This window comes from Pseudorca crassidens, chromosome 21 (assembly GCF_039906515.1).
Source record: "Pseudorca crassidens isolate mPseCra1 chromosome 21, mPseCra1.hap1, whole genome shotgun sequence".
In the NCBI taxonomy this organism is placed as follows: Eukaryota; Metazoa; Chordata; class Mammalia; order Artiodactyla; family Delphinidae; genus Pseudorca; species Pseudorca crassidens.
Window position 1 is genome coordinate 3883025 of NC_090316.1, and position 14388 is coordinate 3897412.

At 42.5% G+C, this 14388-nt stretch overlaps 1 long non-coding RNA gene across 1 annotated transcript in view; it reads left to right on the forward strand.

Annotated features, from left to right (window-relative positions):
- LOC137216073 (uncharacterized) overlaps window positions 1–14031 on the forward strand; it is a 40603-nt gene extending 26572 nt beyond the window's left edge. The window contains exon 3 of the long non-coding RNA XR_010939581.1: window positions 13308–14031. This is a non-coding gene — a long non-coding RNA (uncharacterized lncRNA). The remainder of the gene's footprint in view (window positions 1–13307) is intronic.
- The last annotated feature ends 357 nt before the right edge of the window (window positions 14032–14388 follow it).

Genomic DNA, 14388 nt, shown 5'->3' on the forward strand with positions numbered 1-14388 from the left:
CTGTGGCTAGTGACAAGAGTAGCAAGTGCTTAACTAATCAAGTTATCTAAGATTTTGAAGAATAGTAAACTTTGCTGCATTTTTCATGATTAATCTATTTTTTTCTCATAATCTATAAGGTGAGTTCAATGAAATTACACATACACAACTTATTTTTTAAAGGTTATATTCCATTTATAGTTATCCAATATTGGCTCTATTCCCTATGCTGTACAATGTATCCTTGTAGCTTATTTATTTTATACCCAGTAGTTTGTACCTCTTAATTCCCTCCCCCTATCTTGTCCCACCCCTCTTCCCTCTCCCCACTGGTAACCACTAGCTTGTTCTCTATAGTATCTGTGAGTCTATTTCTTTTTTGTTATTTCACTAGTTTGTTGTATTTTTTAGATTCCACATATAAGTGATATCATACAGTATTTGTCTTTCTCAGCCTGACTTATTTCACTTAGCATAATACCCTCCAAGTCTATCCATGTTGTTGCAAATGGCAAAATTTCATTGTTTTTTTATGGCTGAGTAGTATTCCATTGTATATATGTAGCACATCTTCTTTGTTCATTCATCTGTTGATGGACACAGGTTTTGCTTCCATATCTTGGTTATTGTAAATAATGCTACTATGAACATTGGGGTGCACGTGTCTTTTCAAATTAGTGTTGTTGGTTTTTTTCTGATACATGCCCAGGAGTGGGATTGCTGGGTCATATCGTTTCAGTTTTTTGAGAAAACTCCATATTGTTTTCCATAGTGTCTGTATCAATTTACATTCCCAATATACAATTTATTTTGGTCTCAAATAATTTGTAGAACTAGGAAAAAAAAAGGAAGGTAACCAGAATGTAAAGTTTGTCTCAAACTTTTTCAACATTTAAAACAACAAAATGGAGTAGAGGAAAGAGCACGAGGTTTGGGCTGGGAGGCTCAGATGTGAGAAGGGTGGATTTATGTAATCGGGGTAAGCTGTTCTCCCTCAGGTTACCACTGTATCAGAAAAGAAAAACGATAAGATTCCTGCCTCAGCAGGTCGTCGTGAAGTCAAGCAGGAGAACGTACCTGAAGGAGTTTCGTAAACTCTAAAGCGGATTCAAACTTCTGCTCAAGCCTGTTTAGTTTCCGTGTACCCTGTTGACCTACACCGTGCATTACCATTTTTTACCTGCTTGCTAACCTTTTTAGAAAGGGGCTTTCATATGGAACTTGGATTTCTGTCTCTACTTGGCAGCCCTGGACTGACATTCCAGGCAGCAGGAGCATCAGGACAGCCCACCTAACACGGAGACCAGGTGAGAGCTGCTGCTCCTCATCAGGCCACCGCTCCTCATCGGGCCACCTCTTGTTTTTATTACATTGAAATTTTTCTTGTAATGGAGTGAAGAAATAGTGAAGCATTTCTTAGATTCAAGTCTTCATCAAAAGTTAGAAAATGAAAGATAGATTGAGAGGGTTGCAAGGCTCAGAAAAAATGAGAGGAAGTGTGTTTCTTTGCAGAAGCTAAGTAATGTTTATGTGTTTACTATGTAAACAAGTCTATCTGTATTCCAAGCACGTCCTAAGATGCCTTTATGAAACAAGCCCAGCCTGAATACTGTGACAGGACTCGACATGTCAGGCAGTGTTAGCGATATTATGTCAGCGTCTCCTTATCTATTATTTCTCCTCCTCTCTCTACTTAGCAGGATAGGAATTGCTTTTACAGTCATTACATCCCTCTGCGACCCTGAAGCCCTCTATCATAACATTTTTGTAGTATTATCCAGTAAGTATCAAGTGTCTCCAGTTTAAGTGTGAATTGCTTATTTTTAATCTCCCCACATTTCCAGCCTTAAATTCCAGTTCATGTAAGGGAATATGAATTTAAGGACCAGAAGGACAGATAGTTGTCTACCATCTGCCACAGGAAGTCACTTGTGCAAGATGTAAAAATTGACTCAGAGCATGAAATTGATTATAAAGTCCAGAGGCCTGTCAGCCTGAATTTCCTCCTGATTGGCCTTGAGTACATTCCTTGCAGGTCATATGTTCTACCTTTACTTAATGGCATTTAAACACATTCCCAAACACCCATGAAACTGTGCACCTCAGATTGGGACTTGAACCCATGTGCCAGGACTCAAACCCAGCTTAAAGCCAGATTGGAACTTGAACCCACACGGCCAGGACTTGAACCTGGCCAAAACCCACAGCCTTCCAACTGAGATCACACACCTGGTTTCAGGACTTAATGAAGCTCGGGTTCTTGATGTTTCATCTCAGAAAGAATTCAGTGAGAGACAAAGTGATAGGTAAGAAGTGGATTTATTTAGAGAAAAACACATTCCACAGACAGAGTGTGGGCCATCTCAGAAGGCGAGAAAAGGCACCTCGGTATGGGGTTGTCAGTTTTTATAGTGGTGGGTAATTTTATAGGCTAATGAATGGGAGGAGTATTCCAGCTATTTCTGGAAGGGCAGGGATTTCCAGGATTTGTGCCACCGCCCATTTTTTTGATTATGGTTGGCCTTGGAACTGTCATGGCTCCTGTGGGTGTGTCATTTAGCTCGCTGATGTGTTACAATGAGCATATACTGAGGCTCAAGGTCTAGTGGAAGTCGACTTGTCCACCACCTTGGACCCATTTGGTTCTAATCCGTTTATGTCATGTCCTCGGGCTATGCCATTCTTTCAAAAGTTGTGTTCTGCTCCCTCCCCTCCTGTTTCACCCAGGCTAGAAACTCAGTTACCTTGGGTCCTCTTTCTGCTTCACCTTCCACATTAATTTAGCTACTACATGTCATGAATTCTACTCTGAAATGTCTCTGGAATCTGTCACAATTTCCATCCTCACTGTCAAATATCATTGCAATAATTTTTAAGCTTTTCTTTTCCCTGCCTTTTCCCCAGTTCCAGGTATTTTTGTGGTAAGAATCTTTGCTGCAAGGAGTTTTGCTGCATAACTAGTTGGCCGTAAGACAATTTTATTGTAAAAGATAAGAAGGACATAATAAAAAAAGATTAAAAGGACATAATGAAACATAAAAAATTGATAACAAAAAATTTTTAAGATTTTATTGTAAAAAATGAAAACACAAAAAAATTTGACTACCTTTAAAATGTGTAGATTCAGGGTTATGTTGTATTGGGGTATATCTTAGAGAAAGTGATGATAGTTTCTCAATGTTGATCATTAAGGATTCAGGATCTAATGTCAGACATAAATTCTTTATGATATAAAAATATTTGCTGCAAGTCTCTCCAGATTTTCCTGGAAGTAAAACAAACAGACAGGGACACTGCTATTTTTCATCAGTATATGGAACATATGTAACCGCTAGAACATAGCTGGGCTATATTGAAATGTTCTATCACATGCCTAGTCCTTATATTCCACTAAATCAAGGAAGCCACATTCTGTGCCAAATACCAAAATTCCATCTACATCATGTTCTCCATTATCAAATGGCAAAAAATTTCGCATTTTCAAGAAACCTACACTCATCGGGAATCACATAACTATTTCTTTTGAGTGGGTAGGAGGACCTTGGTGCTTCTTTTGCCTCCAACTTCTAATATTGTTAATATTCATAAATTTTGTTAAAAGTACAGGAGAGAACAAGCAGTGTATCCAAATCAGCCAAAGGATGGATCATTAATGCTCTTGAAGACTGTTGTGAATTACTAGGTGCATCTTTTATATTGTCTTGAATGGCACTGAAACCAAACTGTCAACCAGCTGGTTTACCTTTTAGAGCAAAACTGTCCTACAGCCAGATAGTTGTGCAATGAAACTGCTCACAGCAAAGATGTTTATGGCAAAAATACCAGACGTGCTTTCCCGCACCCCACTGCATTCTTAATGTTTTGTATATATTTACATGCAAACAAATGGTATAACCATCTCTCTTGTTCCTGTGATTTTCTATTGTCTGATGAGGTTCAAAGCTCTTACGGTGGCACCTTCCAGAGCTGGGCCCTTGTTTATCCCTTCAACCTCAGTTTTGATAATACCAAACCCCATTCAGACCCCACTCATTCATTCATGAATTTCACAAATTTTTATTGAAACCTGTAATATTCTGAGTGTTATTCTAGGTTCTGAGGACTCATCAGTGAACAAAACAGACAAAAATGTCTACCTTTCTGGAGCTTATATTCTGGGGATGGGTTGTAGGTGGCAAATAATAAACTAAATAGGTAGAATATAGAGTGTTTGATAGTTATATGTGATATGAGAAAATAAAAAATAAGAGGATAGGGTGTAAGAGGAGGGATGGCAAGTTTCTGTAAGAGGATTAGGAAGGCCTACGGAGAAGGGTCATTGAATAAAAAATGGAGGGGGAGAGAAGTGTGGCTCAGGGAGTCTGGGGGGAGCGCTAGGCTCCCGGGGGTGGGGGGGGAGTGGGCAGTCGGGGAGTAGAAGGAGGTAGGAGGGATGGGGGGCTCAGGTCATTCAGGCATTCAGGGCCTTGGTCGGCCACAGTGAGGACTTCAGCTTTTACTCAGTGAAATGGGAGGCATGGGGGTTTTTGAGCTGGAGAATTACATGATCTGTCTTACCATATACGTGGATCGATCGCCCTGTCCGCTCTGCTGAGAATGGATTGAAGTGGGGCAGCCCTGCGAGAGATGATGGTGGCTTGGATGAAGGTGGAAGCAACAGAGCTGGTAAGACGTGATTGGGTTCTGGATCCTTTCAGTGGAGCCAAAAGGATTTGTTGACACTTTGGAGAGAGGATTACAGAGAGGATTCAATCGTGACTCCTAGGCATGTGGCTTGAGCAACTAAAGGATGCAGCTGCCATGACTAAGAAGAGGCAGACCATGGGATGGGCCAATGGAGGAGGTGGAAAGGGTAAGAAGTTCAACTTGGGGGGTATTAGGTTTGAGATGAATGTTGAAGAGGCAGCTTGAGGTGCGCCCCCTTCACACCCCGGAATAGCAGTGTTCTCACCTTTCCCTCCTTACCTCATTCTTTCGTGTTTATGTGGGTTTTGCACTTGCTTAAATGCACTTTCCTTTTGGCCTCCACTTTACCTCTTATTGCATTGCATTGTAATTATTGTTTTATCTTCTCTTCCTTTCATCATACTGTCCTGCTACTCATCCTCAGCATAATGCCTGATACAAAATAATCAAGAAAAGTCTATCGAATAATTCAAACCTATTGGGGCCATAATCTCCTATGTTCAGTTGTTAGGTTTCTTGATATATGTTGCTATTTTTTTCTCTCCCACAAAAAGAGCTGTTTGGCACACATTGTTTTAATCAATGTGAATTAAATTCTATTTTTGTTGGTGTGCTTTTTTTCATATTCCCTTGGGCATGCGATTTATCAAGCATGAGTAGTATCTGGCACACAGAGTCTCTAATAGCTTCCTTTTATTATTAGATCAATGATCGAATTCTTGAGAAAGGAACTATCTGGAAAGAGAATGCCCCAATTCCTTGAAAATGGTGCTAAAGAGAACACATGGCCGTATAAACAATGAACAGTGAAGTTGCTTTGGGGGCACTTGAAGCCTTATTTATGGAAACTTGGAACCATTTTAAAGTATTTTTTCAGAAGCCAGTGAGTTAGTTATGATAGTTTGGCCTCTGAATATTGGATGCATTTAACGTGTTTTTCTTTAGTGTTTGGCATATTTTAAAAGAAACATGAAGTAAATAACTAATTTTAACAAACAAATTCTCACCCACACCTCTCCACCTTCACCAGACCTCCAGTCCCTCTCTGCACTCAGTTAACAGCTATTTTCCTCATTTTTTTTCAGAACTAAGCCTTCATAATTTATATTTATGTCTATCCTTTTTTTTTACATAAATGGGCCCCTACTGCATTATCTTTTCTGTCACATAGTTTTCTTTCACTTAACATATCTTAAGCATGCTTAAAAAGTTATAGCATGTAAAATAGCTAATACATATCAGTATACTTTTTTCTCGTTAATACCTCCATAACATCCCACTGTATAGATGGGCTATAACCTAACTTGAAACATCCTACTGCTGAGTATTCACGGTTAGACATTTACTGTTGCAATAAAAGATGCTACAGTGAACAACTTTGTGTATATACACACATATATATACCTATATATACAGATACATTAGCATTAAGTACAATAGGTATTTGTATGTATACATATTACTATATGTATTTGTATGTATATGTATATATAGATATATATGTGTATACGGTTCATATACAGCCTTCATGCTAATTATCTGTAGGATACATTTCAAAAGGGCAATTGCTGTTATAATTTTTGATATATAATTGACAAGTCTGAGAAACCCAGCAGGACACACTGGTGTCCACAAACACAGGCTGCACAAAATTTAATCAGGACCCAGGTTTCCATTATCAAAGCCTCATTAGCCAAGCCATCCGCACTCATTTCGAGATTGCCGGCTGGCCAAAAAGCAAGTAGCAGATGTTGACCTTGCAGAGGTTCACTTAATAGAGTTGAATTTGATTCAGATTCAGTCACTGCTTCCGCAGCCGTCGGGTGGGCCAGTAGTACTGCAGAGGTGAGGTCGTGGTGTGCACTGCCAGCTCGACGTGCAGGCATGACTCACACCTTTGCCTTGAAAGGCTCCACTGTGTGTTTGATCCTGGGTGTAGTGGGGATGTGACTCACCCACTGACTCAGACCCCCAGCGCCTCCCAGACCTGCTGATGGAACTTCCATGTGGGGCGTTAACTCCGTCCCACCCTGCTCTCCAGCAAGTTGGTAAAGAGAGTTGCAGCCTAGGATGGCCTTTGGCTGGGCAGAATGCAGCTTGTCCTTGGGGTTCTCCATCCCCACCTCCTGCCCTCCACCCAACTACCCAGCTCCCTAATGTCACTTTAAACACAAAGGGGTCTTTTAAGTATAAACCAACAAGTGTGGATGGGTAATATTGTGACTACACAATTCAGTTCAGTCTATGTGCTTAATTACAGGGATATAATTTATCTGTAAATAAATCCGCCAGCGTAAGTGCAGTTTGAGCCTCATCCCTCCTAAGCAGGGAGATGGTAGCTTCACAGCCTGGGCGAGTGGACCTCATGTTTTGGGTGGGTTCTTTGTCCTCTACTAAAGCCCCATGCTTCCCCTACCCCTTCCAGAGTCACTTCTGCACATGCTCTGGTTGACAGGGTTATGAATGGTACAAGATAAATTACGTGCTACCAATTGTTGGTCTTTTGGTTTATTCTTTTGCTTTCTCCTTCCTTTCAGGAGATGCTGCTGCTTCTCCCCAAATTTTCCCTTTTTCCTCATGCTCCTTGTGGTGTCAGCATCTGCATTAAGTCTATGTCTGATTTATGTTTGTTCAGATTTTTCTATCTCGCAAGAAATTTTTCTGGGACTGGCTTTTTTCATGGCGGGAGAGGCTATTTCTCAGCCATTCAGGAAACCTCATTAGTGGGTCAGGAAAGACCAGCTTTTAGGCACAATCATCAGAGAGAGTGCTCCCTACACACACACACACACACACACACACACACACACACACACATGCCATAAAACGAGCCCTCTCTATGCTAAATACCATTTCTGCAATTTAAAAACCACTTGAGACTGGCAGAAAGGTCCCCTCAACACCTTCCCTGAATCCTGCACTGCATCCTCAGGCCGCCCTGCCCTGCGGTTTGGGGTGTTAGCAGATGGGAGGGATGGAGCAGATGTGCTTGAGTAGAAGTGAAGCCGGAGGGAGCATGTTTGTTTCATCATCTGGGTAGAATGTTGTCACAGGTGGGGCTGGAAGAAGATGGCTGTGATCCTGTCCCTGGGGTGATGCTTATTCTGAGCTATGGCTTTAATTTTAGCTGCCTTTCCTAAATTCTTCCAAATTGGCCAGTTAAAAGCACAATATACCATTTACAGAAAGCATTTTTTATTTCAGCCTCACCTCTTCAATCCATGCTCTGAAAGTGTAGCTTGTCAAGGAGAACCAAGGGCACAGATGTGCTACATCTCAACACATATTGACACTCACTGCCATGTGGAAGCTCAGTTTAGGGGAAGGAGATCTGAGCAGGAGACAGGATCTTAGAAGGAGACCCAGACTGTGGCCTTGAGGAGGTGAGTTAACCTCTCCTGCCTGCCACCCACCCTGCCCCAGGCGCAGTCATCTAAAGGCAGGAGGCCAGCTCAGGCCTCTCACAGCCCCTTCTATCTCTATGATCCAAGCACTTAGTTAATTTGTTATTGCACTATTCCTCCCAAGAAAAAGAAAGAAGTACAAATAAGTGATTACCCAAGTCCCATGAGGTGAAGAAGATTACATTAATGGAAAATCTACTGTAAGTCAAATGATGTAAGTCAGACCAGATGACTGTCCAAGCCCTGGGATTCCTTGAGTACATTACTTTTACTCAGAAACAATGGCACAAGAGAGGGAGTATGAGGTCATGTAAAATGTGCTCAGCACAGGGCCGAGAACACAGTCAGGCACCAAGAAGTGAGAGCTGCTATTAAAAATAATAATAGTTTTGTTGTTAACTTTTAAAAAATTAATTAATTAATATTTGGCTGCATTGGGTCTTCATTGCTGGGTCTTCATTGCTGTACACGGGCTTTCTCTAGTTGCAGTGAGTGGGGGGCTACTCTTCGTTGTGGTGCATGGGCTTCTCATTGCAGTGGCTTCCCTTGTGGAGCACGGGCTCTAAGCGCGTGAGCTTCAGTAGTTGTGGCACGCAGGCTCAGTAGTTGTGGCTCATGAGCTCTAGAGTGCAGGCTCAGTAGTTGTGGTGCACGGGCTTAGTTGCTCCGCGGCATGTGGCATCTTCCCGGATCAGGGCTCGAACCTGTGTCCCCTGCATTTGCAGGCAGATTCTCAACCGCTGTGCCACCAGGGAAGTCCCTATTGTTAACTTTTTATAGAAAGTTCCTAATGTGATGTCATAGTCATGTATATTATCAGTCTGTATAGTTTCCACTGAGCAAACAGGAATATACTTTTAATTTAATATTGTATAGTATCTCTCCATGAAAGATGCCTCATTTGAACTCCTAAATCATGGACTAATTTTACTACAAAAAATAAAAAGTTTAGGGACACATTTACTCAGGAGAACAGGACAGTCTAGTAAGAAGAGTATGAGCTTTGGGGCTGTCTGGAGTTCTTCTTGGCTGCAAAAATTAAGGACCTTGTAGTTAGACATGGTGCTGCCTTTGAAACAGACACGTTCTGGAATCCTGGGGTGTTATTCAGCACGCAAAGCCTCAGTTTGTTCCTGACCTAATGCAGGGCATCTGCCTGTGAGATGCATGACCAAATCCACCCGTGCACCCCTTCACCAGGTGAGATGCATAATCAAATCTTAAGGTGAACATCCACCTGTGCTCCTTCACCAGGTGAGATGCATAATCAAACCTGAAAATGAACACCCACCTTCACCAGGTGGTTGACCTACAATGTCAAAGGATGTGAAAGTCTGGCTTGGTTTGTGCCTCAACCCAAAGGTGTAGAACACTGACTTTGATCCCGACTCTTCAGAAGCAAGATGCTTTCCATCTTGGTGGTCTTGCCCAGTCTGCCCAGCATTGTATAGCTGCCACCTCCCTGCCAAAGTGTCCTGCCAGCGTCAGGCTTGGCCCAGGTGAGGAGGCTTGCAGTCCACTTGGAGCTCTGTGCTCAAGCAAGCAGGCTCTGGAGCTGGTTCCCTGCCCCGGGCCTGTGGTGCAGGCTACAAGGGGCAGAGCTGATGCTTCTGTGATGCTCATGGAGGTGAGAGCCATGGGGCCCTCCTCGGTCCTCACCCAGGGGGAGTCTGTCTGTCCTGCCTTGTCCTGGGGGTTCACTTTGGCCACGTGAGACCATCAGCAACTCACCCAGTACCTGCTAGTCCCTTCCTTCAGGGCAGGTACCATTGCTGTAAGAGCTCCTATCTTCCCAGTATCTGTCCTTGACCCCCAAAGGCTGGTCCCTGAGCCAACTCCGTGATTCTGAGAACCACGGCTCCCTCATGGCTCCAGGAGCCCCCCCAGCGTGGATCCCATTCTGAACTAAACTTCTGGACTTGTGATTCAGGCCCTCCCCGACAGCTCTGCATGGCCTGGCCCCAGCCCCCTCTGTACACACACCTCCTTACCCTCTGCCCTCACTCCAGGCCCACTGACCTCCCTCCTCATCCCACAGGGACCTGTTAAACTTGATCCTAGTTTTGATCCTTTGCAGTAGCTGAGCCTCTGCCCTATGTGCTCTCCCACCCAATTTTACATGAGTTGTTCCTTCTTATTGTGCAGATCTCAGCTCATATGTCACTTTTTCAAGAAGGCCTTCCCTGATGACCCCAGTCTCTTTCTCATCACCCTTTTAAAAATCTTTCCAGAGCATTTACCAGTAACTGACACTTTCATATTTGCATTATCATGTGTGTCTTTGTCTGTCTCTGGCCTTACAATTTAAGCTCCATGAGAGCAGGATGTCACCTGCTCAGCCTGTGCTACAGCACCTGGGACATCTCTTGGCATGTGGAGCTGCTCAGCAAACGCTTAGGAAATGAATGAGTGTGAACCCCACCCCAGGTGGAGGGAGGCCAGAGACCCCCACCCTGCTCATCCCTTCTTTGATTGCCACATGGCCACCTCAGCTCACAGCCCCTACCCCACCAGGCCTGCCTAACACCTGCAGGTTTAGGCTGCACAGTGTAAAAAGATGTCCTGCATTTTGTCACAAAAGCACCACTGTTTTCCTTTTTAAAACAAAATGCAAACACAGTAATGAAAGATCGAGACTTATACTATATACTCATTTCTTCAACACATGGTTAAAATTTTCCTTTCTAACTTTTAAAAGTTGGTTTATCACGAATAAAGCCAAATCACATTCCAGGGCATCCTCCATACTCTCCCTCCCTGCCCGCCCCCACTCCCCTGGCAGAGCCTGAGGGCCCCCACGTAGCATGGAGCTGGAGCAGAGACACGGGGAGAAGAGCTGGGGGATCAGGTGGAGGCACTGCTCACCCCCTAGCGGCATGGGCTCTGAGTTGTGTGCCAGGCTGGGTGCCAATGCTGAGAAAGTGAAAACTGTTCCCCGTGACGGAGGTAATGGATGACAAGCTGGGTTGGCCTGAACCAGTGAGAGAAACTGCACGGCCCCACTTGGACGAGAGGCTTAGCTGAGAACTGCTTGAAAACAGGCTGGAAAGCCAAGCTGCCAGGCTGCCCTCAGGGGCGTCGAATCTCACATGGATTCTCCAACCATACAGCCCACAAACCCAGGACAACCCTGGTCTGGAGTAGGGAGTAAGGTGTAGACAGTGCATAGAGAGTGTCAAGGGGAACCAGAAAAGAGATTCAGGAACCTTCAGATGAAATCCAACGCATCTACTGAAGTCCTATCTGTAATTCTAATTCCTAACAACGGTATAAACTTTGCACCCTATGGGGCATTTTCTCTACATTACCTTGTTGATCCTTATAACAATCTCATATAGGAGGCAGAGCAAATAATATCATCCTTACAGTCAAGAAAATGGAAGCTCCGAGTGGTTAAGAAATTGACCACAATGTCATAGGTGTCAGATTCTCTTGTGGGTTCAGTTCAGTAGGTTCAACTGAGTCTAAGAAACCACTTTCCCTAAGTTTTAACTTTGAATAACTTATATTAGCCTAAAGATCTTGCCATTAAAATGGTAATTATTCATTTTATAAAAAGAATCTTAATTTATCAAAAGAATATATGACTTGTTTAAATAACAAACTCCTTTAAATGTACGCTAAAATATTTTAAAATATCTTTATTGATGTATGTGCACTGGTGCATTTAAATGATCAGATTTATTGTATAAATTAAACAGGCAAACTAGAGTATGTAAGGAATTCCTATAAATCAATAAGACAAAGCAAACAAAATAAAAATGGACAAAAACTTTTACCAGCTGAGTCATGGAAAAGGAGGCCCAGAAGCCACACAAATACCTGCTTGAGAAGGAAAGCTAGTCCCCCTCCCGCCTTCCTCCTGGACACATAGCTGCCCAGCCAGGGACCATGACTCCCAGCGCCTCCTAAGGATGTGCCTAACTTTTGCCAATGGAACGTGAGTTGAAGGAGTGTGTGCAGCTTCTGCCTTATTTGCCTATAAGACAATTGCTTTCTCAGAAACTCTCTAATTTTTTTTCCAAAAGTTAGTGTGTGGCAACTACCCAACTTCAACCATGGGGACGAGGAGGATGACCTAAGGGATGGCAGTGTGACAAAGGGAAGGATCCCTGAATACCAGCCTGACTGCCCAACGCAAGGTGGTTACGCAAGAGAGAACTACTGTACCTGGGGCCTCTTTGTTACATCAGCTTAGCTTTACCCTAACTAATATAATGTTCAACCTAACTAGTAATTGGGAAATTCAGGTTAAAATGAGATGTCATCTCATGCCCTAAGGATGGCAACAGTTTAAAAGTCTGATGATACTAAAAATCGGCAAGACTATGGGAAATGAAAAACCTGCATATAGTTCTGCCAGGAGTGTAAATTGGTATAACCACTTGGAGAACAATTTGTCAATATTACTGAAGTAGAAAATGAGCTCCCTACAATCTGTTCACTTCACTTCTAGGGACAGTAAACTTGCATATGGAGACCGTCTGTAGGGTGATTCCAACATCACTTTTATTAGCAAAATTGAAAGCAACCTGCAAGTCCATTAATAAGGGGAATAGATAAATAAGTTGTGATATTTTCACATAATTGAGCACAATCAGCACTTAAAATGGATGCACTGCCTCTACATGCATCAATATGAATAAATTTCAAAAACACAATATTGAAGAGAAAAGAAAGTTGAAGAATATGTATAATATGACAGCACTAGGTAAAACTCAGAGTAGGCAAAGCATAACGATGTATTGCTTTGACTACATATATATGTGGTAAAAGTATAAAAGTGTAACCTGGAAGAATACATACCAGATTCTTGAGACGGTTGTCTCTGGGGAAGGCAGGGAAGATGGATCTGTGGAGAGAAACAAGGAGGGTTTCAACATTACTCACAATGTTTTATTTCTTTTGTGAAAAGATGTCATGTGAAAATTGTTAACATTTGTTAATTATGGTTGTTGGGTCCGCTCAGTGGTGAGCTACAGCTGGATCACCCCGGGAAGGGTAGATTGTGTGCAGATCCTCCCAGCTCCCCATTCAGTGATATCACCGTGATAGCTGGAAGTATTCACACCAATTCACAGAAATCAGCAAGTCCTACAAATCAGAGCTTTGTTTTCCTCTTGAGAGTTGGTTGTTAACATTGACCACTGGGTACCTACTAAATTAATCTTGGAACTTTTAAATATTTTTTAAACTTTTCAAAATATAAAAATTAAAATTCTATATCTAATTTTTCAGGATTATGCGTTTTGCACAAAGCATCCTGAAGGTGTGTCTTGCTGGTGGTGAAAAAATAAAGCATCTCTCAGAAAGAGCCAACCAAAGGTCAGGCTTTTGAGAAAACCTGGTTCATTTGGGTTGGGAGAAAACTTTGGACCTTCTACTTATTACACATTTTCAATGGCTAATGTCTTCAAATCATATATGACATTTCCTATGTGATAAGAAGCTTCCTGCCTCTTTTCTAAGAAGAAAACATCTTTCACAGCTGCTAGAATGCCTACATTTACCTCCAAACTCCAGGCATCGACACAAGTTTGACTCCTACTTCTGTAAAAATAAATCTGGTTTAAAGGGTTTACAATGTGGCCTTGAGGCTCAACCTGATTTGAGCCAGCCTCTGCGTCCATCACCTTGGGAAATGGGAATCACATCCTCTGAACCCCACATCAGGACAAGTGGCCACATAAGGAGGGAGGACTGCGGGAAGGGTGTTTGACTTCAGTTCTGTCATTAAGATTCTGGGCTTTTGATCTTCTAATCGTAGTACCAGGTGAAAAAGGTGACTTATTCCTCATTAATCACACACAAATCAATCCTTGGAATGATTATTTCTAAATAATTTTCCATTTTTGTTATTAAAAAGTAAAACATTAAATGTAGAAAATAAAATCATCCATTCATAATTTCATGACCTAGAGATAACAACCGTTAATAGTTCAATAAATAACTTTTCAGATTATTTTGTCTATTTACCTTTTTTTTCTAAAATAATATTAAACTATATACACTGCTTTAACTGGCCTTTTTTAAAAATTAATTTACTTATTTTTGGCTGTGTTGGGTCTTCGTTTCTGTGCGAGGGCTTTCTCTATTTGTGGCAAGCGGGGGCCACTCTTCATCGTGGTGCGCGGGCCTCTCACTGTCACAGCCTCTCTTGTTGCAGAGCACAGGCTCCAGATGCACAGGCTCAGTAGTTGTGGCTCATGGGCCTAGCTGCTCCACGGCATGTGGGATCCTCCCAAACCAGGGCTCGAACCCGTGTCCCCTGCATTGGCAGGCAGATTCTCAACCACTGCGTCACCAGGGAAGCCCTAAC